Raw genomic sequence first — 14,515 nt, 5'->3', positions numbered from 1 at the left:
GGAAGGTTTATGGGATGCTGTACAGAATCCACTGGATGTAACTGCTTGGAATCCAGATGATGAAGATGCCAAGAAGATAGCAGATTTTCAGCGATGCAACGAATGGGCGTTGTGTATAATTGGTCTAACACTGAATGACCAACAATTAGTACATATTCGTGGAGAAAATTCTGCTGCAAGATGTTAGGAGAATTTGGAGAGGATTTATGTATGTGATACTGTAGGTGCACACATAGATCTTACACGCAAACTGTTTAGGGCACGTCTTCTGAAAGGTGGAGATATGTTAGCTCATTTAACCTTTATGAAAGGGTTTTTTCCAGGAGCCAAGAATTATTTTTTTCTGAGCTACATCAAGTTTATATCATACTCTCCTCACTGGATGAGAGTTATGATGTTTTTGTATCTTCTTTTGAAGTCCTAATCCGTAATGAACTAACATTGACTGACATTACTGCACGATTGTTGGAAGAGTCAAGAAGAAGGATGGAGAGGGAACAACTGAGAGAGAAACCATCACAACATGAGGAGTCACTGCCTATACTGTTCGAAAATGTTATTCTTCTGGGGCTAACGGACCAGGGGTGGGTTTCAACCGGTTCGCGGCGGTCCCTGCGAACCGGTTGGTCGGCGAACCCGGAAGTAAGTAACTTCCGGGAACGGCGAAGGGCCCACCCGCCCACCCGTGCTCCTTACCCGGTTTTGATGAGTTCTGCGCTTCCACGCATGCGCAGGACGCATACAGCGCCTGCGCGATCCTCCAGGAGCAGCTGGAGCATTGCACAGATGCTAGTACGCATGCGTGCACCGCGCGCGTGCACGAGGATGCTCCCGGCCCCGTTCCAACCGAACCGGTTGGAATGGGGCGAGAAACCCCCCCCTGTAAGGGACATACAGCTAGGTTCTGTAAAAAGGCAAAACAACAGAATCAGGAAAAGCTAGAAAAAATGCTAATGTCAACTTAGCTATGTCTACTTTGGCTATGTCTAGCAATGCACCAGTAAACCATGATTTGTGGGTTGTTGATAGTGGAGCATCACAGTGCATTGCTAGAGACAGAAAAAGGTTTGTAAAAATGACCACGAGCAAGGAACATGTGTTTCTGGCAAATGGATGGAAGGTGAAGGCGTCTGGTGAAGGTAATGCATGTTGTTCATTCCTAAATGAGCAGTTACCAATGTTATATGTACCTACCCTGTAATACTATCAGTGAGGGCTTTGGTTAACATTGGCTATGTGGTAACCTTTAGGGGAGACATCTGTATTATTGAAAAGGAGGGTAACAGGGTTACTGCTACTTTAAAAAAAAGGTTTGTATGTTATACCGGATGGCCAGATGGCTAACACAGCCTATCATAATGTTAAACCCCATGACGAATGCATACATTTACTACATAGACGCGTGGGGCACATTAATTTCAAGATGCTGCCACAAACTGTTAAGTTGGCAGAAGGAGTAAAATTAAAACCATGCAGTCAATATTTAAACTGCAATGTTTGCAATCAGGAGAAAAGCAAAGTTACTCCAGCAAACAGACTGAATAGTTTTAAAAACAAAGGAACCTCTGGAGGTTGTTTTTCTGATATAATAGGACCTAAGAAACCCACTTTGGGAGGTGTCTGTTATGTTTTGAGTATCATGGATCATTATTCACGATACAGTTTCTAGCAATAGCAATAGCAGTTAGACTTATATACCGCTTCATAGGGCTTTCAGCCCTCTCTAAGCGGTTTACAGAGTCAGCATATCACCCCCCACGGTCTGGGTCCTCATTTCACCCACCTCGGAAGGATGGAAGGCTGAGTCAACCTTTGAGCCGGTGAGATTTGAACTGCTGAACTGCAGATAACAGTCAGCTGAAGTGGCCTGCAGTACTGCACCCTAACCACTGCGCCACCTTGGCTCTTAATGAATTACTTAATGAAAAACAAAACAGAAACGTTTCAGCATTTCTTTAATTGGCTGAGGTTTGCGGAAAGAAAAATGAAAGTCAAGGTTATTACTGTAGTTGCTGATAATGGGATGGAGTTTACCAATTATAAATTCCAAACAATGTTAAGGACAGCTGGAATCGAGCACAAACGTTCTGCTCCTTATAGGCCACAACATAACTCATTTGTAGAACGAAGGGGGCAAACATTACAGGCCATGGCTCGAACTATGATAGCTGATTCAGGTTTGCCGGAAACACTGTGGGATGAAGCTATGATGTGTAGTAACCATGTTTTAAATAATGTGGTGAATGCAACAACCGGTAAATTGCCATTCACTAAGTGGCATGGCAGAAAACCAGATCTAAGTTACCTTCATACATTCGGAGCCCCAGCATGGGTGCATATACCATTACAAGTGAGATTGAAAGGGCAGTATAGAGCTTGACAGTTATTTTTTGTGGGATATGAGGCTAACCATAGATTATTTGGGTTTTGGGAGAAGGGCACAGCTAAGATTTACTGTAGCGCTAGTGCTAAGTTTATAGAACACGTGGGGTGGAATAAATTAAAAACAAATGATAATGTAATTATCGACACCCAAGTAGTCCCTAATGATGAGGTAGGAAAACCAGTAATTAAAGAAATTAAGGAAGAAGTACATGACGAACCAGAAGAACAAGAGCAGGTTATATAGGAGAGTCCACTGGTGAGTCCTTTTCTGTGGCTGCTCTGGCCCTCTGGAACGATCTCCCCGTGGAGATTCAGACCCTCACCACCCTTCAGGCTTTCCGCAAAGCCGTCAAGACCTGGCTGTTCCGGCAGGCCTGGGGCTGATGAGTTCCCAGCCCCACTCGAATTGTTGATTGTTGTGTAGTTTTTAATTTGTCTTTGTATCCTGTTTGTCTCGTTTGTTTTTGTATTGTCCCCTTCCCCATGTGTTTGTTCGCCGCCCTGAGTCCCCCCGGGAATAGGGCGGCATACAAGTATAATAAATACAATACAAATACAAAATACCTAGACGTTCAACTCGTGTAACTAGACCACCTGACAGGTATCGGCATCTAAAGCATGTCAGGCAAATAAGGTTCCTGCTAATTACCAAGAATTAACTCTACATCCAACTGAGGAACAGAAAACTTGGAAAGATGCAATGGAAAAGGAATTAAACTCATTGCATAAGCTAGAAGTATATGAAAACATAAAGTTACCACCAGGTAAACATGCCATTGGTTGTAAATGGATTTCCAAACTTAAAAATAGTGTAGATGGGACTGTAACCCATAAAGCCAGGTTAGTTGCACAAGGGTTTGCTCAGTCAGCCAATGACTATGATGAGGTCTTTGCACAACGTTAAGTGCAGCATTAGTGTGGGCAGCTAAGAATGAATATATAGTTAATCATTTAGATGTAGAGACAGCATATCTTCATGCACCGTTGCAACATACTATATATTTACAGAAGCTTGCGGGATTCAAAACTGATAGTAAAACTGATTGCTGGAGGTTGAAAAAGAGTCAGTATGGCTTAAAGCAATCAGGATATGAATGGAATCAATGTATAGTTAAAGAGTTAACTAAGATAGGTTTTAAAGCTGGCATGGCTGATCCATGTTTGTTTAAGAAAGAAAGTAATGGTATGATTTCATTGTTGCTATTGTTCACTGATGACATAGCATTAATCACTAAACACTGTTAAGGACACAGTTCGGTATAAAACATCTCGGGGAGATTAGGCAATATCTTGGTTTACAAATAGAAATAAACTAGGGGAGGATACACAATCTCACAAACCGAGAAGATTAACCAGCTACTCAGAACGTTTAGGATGGAACTGTGTAAACCAGCTAAAATTTCAATGTGTCAGGAATTTAGCCATGATGATGTAAAAAGCCCTGTGTTTGATAAAGGTATTTATCAATCATTAATTGGTAGCTTATCATATCTGAGTAATTGGTCAACGCCCGACATAGCATATAGTGTAAATCAATTAGCCAGGTTTAATGCTGAACCTGTTGAAAGGCACTGCAAGCTGCTAAGAGGATATTAAGATATCTTAAGCAAACGATGCATTATGCATTGTACTTAGAACCTAAAGATGATCTTAGCTTAACTGCATATGCTGATGCAAGTTTTGCTACAGGTGTGTCTACATGGACATCAACACCAGGGTTTGTTGTATTCCTGGGAAAAGCACTAATTCGATGGCGGTCTATTAGACAAAAACATTTAAGTCTATCAACTATGGAGGCTGAGTTCTCATGTCTGTCATTATTATGTACGTATTTGGTTTGCTATAAACAACTCCTACTTGATATGGGGATTGACATACAAAAGCCTATTGTTGTTTACGAAGACAATCAAGCAACAATTCAGATGGCATCCAATTTTGCTGTAAAAACTAGGTCAAAACACACTGATATAAGATATAAGATTGTAAGATTTATATATTATCCTACCCAAAGGGGAGAATGTTAGGAATATAATCTAATGGTTGGGTTGGCAATATATAAATCATGTAACAATGCTATCTATACCTGTTTCTTTAAATCATACTGTAAAATCTGATTGGTTGCTGTTTCCTCAATCAGCCATAAGAGGGAGCCAGAATGACTGTTAGCTCTCTGTTTGTTAGATGCTGGGCTGATCTGATCTGAGTGTTTTGGTAGCTGGCTGTTAGAAAGTGCCATGAGCTATTGTAAGTTTTGCAACTGCTAGCAAACTTTGAGTACTGAACTGATTATATGATACTGGACTATGTTATTTGGATTATCCCTTAACTGAAACATGTTGACGACTGACTGTCTTAACTGTGTATGACTTGGACTGTTTGATGGACTCTGATACCTCTATTTCCACGAAAGTAAAAGCCTATTTAAACTGCAGTGTCTCTGTATGCTGGTTTGTGCGTTCTCCAACACAACTCTCACAACGCTTCTCTGAACGCACTCGCTCTCCCAACAGGGAGCTTACGTAACAAACTGGGTATGTCTAGTTTAATGCAAAGAAGGACTAGGGGAGACATGATAGCAGTCTTCCAATATCTCAGGGGCTGCCACAAAGAAGAGGGAGTCAAACTATTCTCCAAAGCACCTGGGGGTAGAACAAGAAGCAATGGGTGGAAACTAATCAAGGAGAGAAGCAACTTAGAACAGAGGAGAAATTTCCTGACAGTGAGGACAATTAATCAGTGGAACAGCTTGCCTCCAGAAGTTGTGAATGCCCCAACACTGGAAGTCTTTAAGAAGATGTCAGATAGCCATTTGTCTGAAATGGTATAGGGTTTCCTGCCTAGGCAGGGGGTTGGACTAGAAGACCTCCAAGGTCCCTTCCAACTCTGCTATTGTATTATATTGTATGTTTTAGTCTCCAGTCCCCATATCATCTTTGTTGCTCTTCTCTGCACTCTTTCCAAAGTCTCCACATCTTGTTAATATTGTGTCAACCAAAACTGGATGCAGTATCCCAAAGGTGGCCTTACAGAGGCATTGTAGCACTAGCACTTAGATTAATATATAGCTCCATAGTGCTTTACAATACTCTTGGGGCAGTTTACAAAGCTGCCTCTTGTCCTCATTTTAATGACTTTGGAAGGATGGAAGCCTGAGTCTACCTTGAGCTCCCTTAGGATCAAACCTCAGGCTATGGGCAGAGTCACCCTGCGAATGCCGCTCTCTAACCGCTGGGCCACCATAGCTGTGTAAAGATGCCCTTTAAAAGCGGAAATGCTCTTCTTCTGGAAGATTTTGACCTGCGGCCTATGGAGAAGTACGATGATGATAACTCCGAGAAAGATAATATTCAGATTACCACAGACGATAGTCTCTTCAAAGGCAGATAATTGTCATCTGGACTGAATGAGGTCAAAATAGTTCAGCGTACTTTTTTCAACCTTGGCAGCTTTAAGACATACGGACTGCAACATCCAGAATTCTCCAGCCAGCCCTCGGCAACCTTTATGAAGTCTGGATTTCAACTCCCAGAATTCCTCCGTTCAGCATTTCTGGGAGTTGAAGTCCACTCCTCTTAAAGACGCCACGGTTGGGGAAAATTCAGTTTTAAGGAGACTGTCGGGCCTGCAGCCATCTTTTCTTTTGGATCTTTGGCCTGCCGCACTTTCTATTATTCTACTAGGCATTTTCTATAGTGGGAAAATGGGAGGGGGGATTGGGCAGAGTGAGATGCTATGTAGCCATAACAACATCCTTTCTAGAAAGCCAAGGTCATCCTTTGTCTTTGAATCTCTGCACCTGACCGGATCTGGATGGGTGGAAGCTGCCAGCATGGCAGTGGGAGATTGAACCATGTGATGCTCTTGTGGATGCAGGGGCAAGATTTTGAATTTTCAACAGGGTGGGGGAAACCGGGAAGCTTTCAGATTCGGGTTTTCCCAGATGTGCCAACGTGGCTCTCTCAATAAATTGGAACTTTGAGGAATCCTTTGCCTCCGACTCTAATTTAATTTTGGATGCTATTTGGAACTCTGATCCGTGATGGTCACACATGGTATTCAGCTGGTTCAGACCGGTTCGGGTGAACTGGTAGCGGAAATTTTGAGTAGTTCGGAGAACCGGCAAATGCTACCTCTGGTTGTCCCCACCCTCCCACCCAAATTATTCTCTTGTTTTTTAGCTCAGCTGATTCGTGAGGGGATTGCTGCGCCTCAGCTGAGCTAAAAAAAACAACAACAGTTCAGCTCACCAGCGCTGACACCAGGGACGGTCTTTGAGTGCTGAGTATGTGCGAAGTGCTCTCTCAGAACTGGTAGTAAAAGATTTGGAATCTCACCACTGGTGATGGTGATGTCATAAAAAGCAAGGAAAGACCCCAGATGGCCCTATCCCCATAACCAAGGAGGGTCAGAATGACACCAAAGTAGATGATCCAGTAAGAACATCCTTTGCTTCTTTAGTGGATGGCTTCGTTTTCCATTTGCTTCATGCTTCTTGGACTCCCCAAATGCTCCAGATTCCAAACAATCATCAGGAGACATCCAGGTTAGAAGAAAGAGGGTGGCGGAAAGAAGCATTGAATCTCTCTCTTGAAACCTTTCAGAGAAGGCTAGAAGTTTAGAATAGAAGTACAGAGTTGGAAGGGACCTTGGAGGTCTTCTAGTCCAACCCCCTGCTTAGGCAGGAAACCCTACACCACTTCAGACAAATGGTTATCCAACATCTTCTTAAAATTTCCAGTGTTGGAGCATTCACAACTTCTGGAGGCAACTTCTGTTCCACTGATTGATTGTTCTCAGTTTCAGGAAATTTCTTCTTAGTTATAAGTTGCTTTTCTCATTGATTAGTTTCCATCGCTTCTTGCCCTGCCTTCTGCTGCTTTGGAGAACACCTTGACTCCCTCTTTTTTATGAGATCCCCTGAGATATTGGAAGACTGCTATCATGTCACCCCTAGTCCTTCTTTTCATTAAACTAGACATACCCAATTCCTGCAATTGTTTTTGATATGTTTTAGCCTCCAATCCCCCAAACATTTTTGTTGCTCTTCTCTGTACTCTTTCTAGAGAAGGACCAGGGGGACATGGGTGGGTAGGTAGGGTTCCACCACAAAACCGCGCTCGACGAAACCGCGCTCGACGAAACCGCGTAGCTGACGTCATCAACAGGGCGACAACAGCACAGAGACAGAAGAACGCTGGAAACGCTAAACCTAAAATTAACCCCTAAACCTAAACCTAACCCCCCTAAACCTAATCCTAAACCTAACCCTAAACCTAACCCTAAACCTAACCCTAAACCTAACCCTAAACCTAACCCTAAACCTAACCCTTAACCTAACCCTAAACCTAACCCTAAACCTAATCCTTAACCTAACCCTAAACCTAATCCTAACCCTTAACCTAACCCTAAAGCTAACCCTAAACCTAACCCTAAACCTAACCCTTACCTTAAGTTGAATCGGCTTGCTTTCAAAGCGCTATTTAAAGCGTCCTTCTTTCTCAGCGCTCGCTGTTGTCGCCCTGTTGATGACATCAGCGACACGGTTTAATCGGGCGTGGCTTAGTCGAGCGCGGTTTTGACGGGTCACAGGTAGGTAGGTAGGTAGGTGGGTGGGTGGGTAGGTAGGTGATGGATGGATACATATGATAGATCGTAGATGATAAACGATAGATAGATAGATAGATAGATAGATAGATAGATGGATGGATGGATGGATGGATGGATGGATGGATGGGATGGATGGATGGATGGATGGATGGATGGATGGATGGATGGATGGATAGATAGATAGATGATAGATAGATAGATAGATAGATAGATAGATAGATAGATAGATAGATAGATAGATAGATAGATAGATAGATAGATGAGAGAGAGAGAGCAGGGGAAACAGACAGAAACTGTAGAGATAGATTGGTAGAAATAGGTGTATGGATGGATGCATCGATAGATGGATGACAGACAGGCAGGCAGGCAGTAGTTTTTATCACCCCAAACTGATACTATTGAGATAGGGATGGATGGAGGGATGGATGGATGGATGGAAGGAAGGAAGGAAGGAAGGAAGGAAGATACCTCTTAGAAGCCATTAAAACTCTGTGGTTTGATTGTCTCTTTTCCAGAATGACCGTAACCCCCCTGCTCCTTCTCCATGGGTGGTGACAATCACAACTTCCTGAAACTTCTCAGTCCCCAGAAGGTTTTCATCCACCAGAAGCACAGAAGCAGCAACTGGCTGGCCAGAGAAGGCAGGGCCAAAGAGCTTTATGGGCAACAAGACGACACGTCAACCATCCCCACCACCACCCATACTACCCCCACCACCCCCACCACCCCCACCAACAGCAACAACCCCTATGCCTGGCCCCTATCCAGGCTACCCACCGCCGGGATATCAACCCTATTATGAAGGTTACCCACCACGTGTCTATGTGACGGAGCCGGTGTACAACAGGGAACACGCGGCTGGCTGGCTGGAAGGCTGTTGCACAGTGCTCTGCTGTTGCTGGCTCTGGGAACTCCTCTCACGCCACTTCGCTGCCCGTCCTTTTTAGGATCGCAACTATCAAAAACCCAGCTGGGCATCATCGTCTGATATGGCTTTCCAGGACTATAATAAACAATAAACATCTTTCTAACAGGGAGAAGGACCTGTGTCTATCCAATTCCAGTGTTCATTTCATTTCATGCACCAGGTTAGGAACTATGAGGCTGACTTCTACTCCTGCCTTAGCCATGAAAGTCAGTTGGGTGGCTTTGGGCCAATCACCAGTGACCATGAGTTCTAGTCCTGCGTTAGTCATGAAAGCCAATGGGGTGACTTTGGGCCAATCAGCAATTGACTATAAATTCTAGTCCCTCCTTAGTCATGAAAGCCAATGGGGTGACTTTGAGCCAATCAGCAGGAGACAGTGAGTCCTAGTCCTTCCTTAGGTGTGAAAACCAGCTGGATGACTGGGCCAATCACTAGAAGGTTGTGAGTTCTAGTCCCGCCTTTGGCATGAAAGCCAATTGGATGACTTTGGGTCAATCAGCAGGAGACAGTGACTTCTAGTCCCGTCTTAGGCGTGAAAGATTACTGAGTGACTTTGGGCTAGTCCCTCTCTCTCCCCACCCAACTGAAGAGAGAGGGACTGTTGGTCACTTTGAGTTTTTTGTAAAAACAATAGTGGAAATCAATCAATCAATCAATAACAGTCAATGACCAACAAGGAGAAAAATCCAACACCACGACTCGGGGCATTAAAATTCTGCCCTGGTCCTCTAAAGCCTAAAATGAGAAAACTTAAATTAGGATCTACCAGAGGACAGGAAAAGAGGGGACGTCGTTCCAACCTATTTAAAAAAAAGGAGGGGGAATGGATCCAGGAAATTATAGGCCAATCAGCTTGAGATCAATACCTGGGAAAATCCTTAAACACATGATCAAGCAACGGATTTGTGATCACCTAAAAAGAAGATGACCTAAAAGAAAAGGGGCATGGGTGGCTCAGTGTCTAAGATGCTGAGCTTGGTCGATCAGAAAGGTCGGCAGTTCGGCGGTTCGAATCCCTAGTGCCGCGTAACAGAGTGAGCTCTCATTACTTATCGCAGTTTCTGCCAACGTAGCAGTTCGAAAGCATGTAAAAATCCAAGTAGAAAAATAGGGACCACCTTTGGAGGGAAGGTAACAGCGTTCCAGGCACCTTCGGTGTTTAGGCATGCTGGCCACATGACCACGGAGACGTCTTCGGACAGCGCTGGCACCTAAAATGAACAAGGTGATTACTAGAAGACCACATGGGTTTGTTTCTAGATGTTTTATCTTTGGGGTGGAAAAGCATGCGCGAAGAAGGCGGCGATGGCAGCTCTTTCTTCTTGCTACACTGCTGCTGCTGCTGCTGCTGCAACCACTGCAGCTGGGACAGGGATGGGGACCCTGCCCGCCACTGCTGCCGTTCCTTCCACCACCACTGCCTTCTCCTCCGGCCGCCATCTTCTTCTGCTGCCACCCTCTTCAGTACGTGAAGCTTGCCGGGCTGTCCCCGCCGCAATGCTTGCCTGGGTGCAGGCAGGAGGCGGCAGTGGATGCATGTGGCGAAGGCAAGGCAGGGTGAGTATCCAAGCAGGCAGACCGGTTCGGGGGCATGGCCAGCCAGTGGTTACTCCCAGTTCTGCCATCCAAGCCGACATATCACCCACCGTTTCAGCTGAACCAGTCCGAACTGGTAGGAACCCACCTCTGATTGGTACTGAATGAGTTCAAAATAGTTCAGTGCACTTTTTTCAACCTTGGCAGCTTTAAGATGTATGGACTTCAACTCCCAGAATTCCTCAGCCAGCATTTCTGGGAGTTGAAGTCCTCTTAAAGCTGCCACGGTTGGAATAAATACAGTTTTAAGGGGGCATTAATCCTCGGGAGGCCTCTGATCCATGATGGTCAGATGTGGTATTCAGCCAGTTCGGACCGGTTCGGGCGAACTGGTAGCGGAAATTTTGAATAGTTCAGAGAACCGGAAAATACCACCTTTGGCTGGCCATGCCCTCCCACCCCAATTATTCCCTGCATTAGATTTCTTTGTTTTTTAGTTCAGCTGATTAGCGCATCAGAGGGGATTGCTGCACCTCAGCTGAGCTAAAAAAAACAGCTCAACTCACCAGCGCTGACACCAGAGACGGTCTTTGAGTGCTGAGTATGTGCAAAGTGCTCTCTCAGAACCGGTAGTAAAAGATTTGGAATCTCACCACTGGTGATGGTGATGTCATAAAAAGCAAGGGAAGACCCCAGATGGCCCTATCCCCATAACCAAGGAGGGTCAGAATGACACCAAAGTAGATGATCCAGTAAGAACATCCTTTGCTTCTTTAGTGGATGGCTTCGTTTTCCATTTGCTTCACGCTTCTCAGACTCCCCAAATGTGTCCAGATTCCGAACTGAACACTAACAATCATCAGGAGACATCCAGGTTAGAAGAAAGAGGGTGGTGGAAAGAAGCATTGAATCTCCCTCTTGAAACCTTTCAGAGAAGGCTAGAAGTTTAGAATAGAAGTACAGAGTTGGAAGGGACCTTGGAGGTCTTCTAGTCCAACCCCCTGCTTAGGCAGGAAACCCTACACCACTTCAGACAAATGGTTATCTAACCTCTTCTTTAAAACTTGAAGTGTTGGAGCATTCATAACTTCTGCAGGGGTTGTTCCACCGATTAATTGTTCCATCAGGAAATTTCTCCTTAGTTATAAGTTGCTTCTCTCCTTGATTAGTTTCCATCGCTTCTTGTCCTGCCTTCACGTGCTTTAGAGAATAGCTTGACCCCTCTTTTTTGTGACAGTCCCCAATGTGATATTGGAAGACTGCTATGATGTCACCCCTAGTCCTTCTTTTCATTAAACTAGACATACCCAATTCCTACAACCCTTCTTGGTATATTTTAGCCTCCAGTCCCCCAAACATCTTTGTTGCTCTTCTCTGTACTCTTTCTAGAGAAGGACCAGGGGAGACACGATAGAAGTCTTCCAATATCTCAAAAGAAAAATTATGGGGTGATATAATAACAGTATTCCAGTATTTGAGGGTGCACCACAAAGAAGGGGGAGTCAAGCTAATCTCCAAAGCACCTGGGGATGAATGGATGGATGGATGATGATGGATAGATGGATAATGGATGTATAATAGATGGATGGATGGATGGATGGATGGATGGATGGATGGATGGATGGATGGATGGATGGATGGATGGATGGATGGATGTACTGTATGTATGTATAATAGATGGATGGATGGAGGGAGGGATGGATGGATGGATCTATCATCCATCCATCCATTCATCCATCCATTCATCTATCTATTATACATACATACATACATACATACATACATACATACAGTACATACATACATACATACATACATACATACATACACAATAGATGGTAGATGGTAGGTAGATAGATAGATAGATAGATAGGTAGATAGGTAGATAGGTAGGTAGGTAGGTAGGTAGGTAGGTAGGTAGGTAGGTAGATAGATAGATAGATAGATAGATAGATAGATAGATAGATAGATAGATAGATAGATAGATAGATAGATAGATAGATAGATAGATAGATAGATGAGAGAGAGGGAGAGGGAGAAAGACAGACACTGTAGAGATAGATTGGTAGAAATGGATGGATGGATGGATGGATGATAGATATGATAGATGATAGATGGATGGATGGATGGATGGATGGATGGATGGATGGATGGATGGAAGGAAGGAAGGAAGGAAGATACCTCTTAGAAGCCATTAAAACTCTGTGGTTTGATTGTCTCTTTTCCAGAATGACCATAACCCCCCTGCTCCTTCTCCATGGGTGATGACAATCACAACTTCCTGAAACATCTCAGTCCCCAGAAGGTTTTCATCCACCAGAAGCACAGAAGCAGCAACTGGCTGGCCAGAGAAGGCAGGGCCAAAGAGCTTTACGAGCAACATGATGACAGAACTACCACCACAACCGCCGCCACCCCTACGGCACCCACCCACACTATATCCACCATACCCTATGCCTGGGCCCTATCCAGGCTACCCACCGCAGGGATATCAATCCCATTATAGAAGTTACCCACCACGTGTCTATGTGATAGAGCCAGCATACAGCAGGGAACAAGAACACGCGGCTGGCTGCGTGGAAGGCTGTTGCATAGTCCTCTGCTGTTGCTGGCTCTGGGAACTCTTCACACGCCTCTTCACTCCCCGTGCTGTTTAGGATCGCAACTATCAAAAACCCAGCTGGGCACCATCGTCTCATATGGCTTTCCAGGATTATAATAAACAATAAACATCTTTCTAACAGAGAGAAGGACCTGTGTCTATCCAATTCCAGTGTTCATTTCATTTCATGCACCAGGTTAGGAACTATGAGGCTGACTTCTAAACCGTGAAAGTCAGCGGGGTGGCTTTTGGGCCAATCACCAGGTGACTATGAGTTCTAGTCCCACCTTAGCCATGAAAGCAGGTTGAATTGACTTTGGGTCAATCAACAGTAGACTGCAAATTCTAGCCCCTCCTTAGGCATGAAAGCCAATGGGGTGACTTTGGGTCTATCAGCAGGAGACAGTGAGTTCTAGTCCTGTCTTAGGCGTGAAAGATTACTGGGTGACTTTGGCTAGTCCCTCTCTCTCCCCACCCAACTGAAGAGAGAGAGACTGTTGGTCACTTTGAGTTTTTTGTAAAAATAATGGCAGAAATCAATCAATAAATAAATAACTGTCAATGACCAAAACGGAGAAAAATCCAATGCCGCGATTCGAGGCATTAAAATTCTGCCCTGGTCCTCTAAAGCCTAAAATGGGAACACTTAAATTAGGATCTACCAGAGGACTGGAAAAGAGTGGATGTCGTTCCAACCTATTAAAAAAGAAAGGAGGGAGGGGGGGAAAAGGATCCAGGAAATTATAGGCCAATCAGCTTGAGATCAATACCTGGGAAAATCCTTGAACAGATAGTCAAGCGACGGATTTCTGAGCGCCTAAAATGAAGGTAACCTAAAAGAAAGGGATGCCATGGCTCAGTGGCTAAGACGCAGAGCTTGTCGATCCGAAAGGTCGGCAGTTCGGCGGTTCGAATCCCTAGCACCGCGTAAAAGAGTGAGCTCCTGTTACTTGTCCCAGCATCTGCCAACCTAGCAGTTCGAAAGCACGTAAAAATGCAAGTGGAAAAATAGGGACCACCTTTGGAGGGAACATTTCTGGGAGCTGAAGTCCACTCCTCTTAAAGCCACCACAGTTGGAAAAAAATACAGTTTTAAAGCGACATTAATCCTCGGGAGGCCTCTGATCCATGATGGTCAGATGTGGTATTCAGCCAGTTCGGACCGGTTCAGGCGAACCGGTAGCGGAAATTTTGAGTAGTTCAGAGAACCGGAAAATACCACCTCTGGCTGGCCATGCCCTCCCACCCCAATTATTTCCCTGCGTTAGAGTTCTTTGTTTTTTAGCTCAGCTGATTACCGCGTCAGAGGGGATTGTTGCACCTCAGCTGAGCTAAAAAAAACAGCTCAGCTCACCAGCGCTGACACCAGGGACGGTCTTTGAGTGCTGCACATGTGCGAAGTGCTCTCTCAGAACCGGTAGTAAAAGATTTGGAATCTCACCACTGGTGATGGTGAT

At 44.6% G+C, this 14,515-nt stretch overlaps 1 long non-coding RNA gene across 1 annotated transcript in view; it reads left to right on the top strand.

Moving 5' to 3' along the window:
• Positions 1 to 8,641, top strand: part of LOC116515360 — a 38,021-nt gene extending 29,380 nt beyond the window's left edge. The window contains exon 3 of the long non-coding RNA XR_004256248.1: positions 8,508 to 8,641. This is a non-coding gene — a long non-coding RNA (uncharacterized LOC116515360). The remainder of the gene's footprint in view (positions 1 to 8,507) is intronic.
• Positions 8,642 to 14,515: the final 5,874 nt, after the last annotated feature.

Source organism: Thamnophis elegans, chromosome 1 (assembly GCF_009769535.1).
Source record: "Thamnophis elegans isolate rThaEle1 chromosome 1, rThaEle1.pri, whole genome shotgun sequence".
NCBI lineage: Eukaryota > Metazoa > Chordata > Lepidosauria > Squamata > Colubridae > Thamnophis > Thamnophis elegans.
The sequence above is the reverse complement of the archived record's forward strand: the minus strand, read 5'-3'. Positions and strand labels throughout refer to the sequence as shown.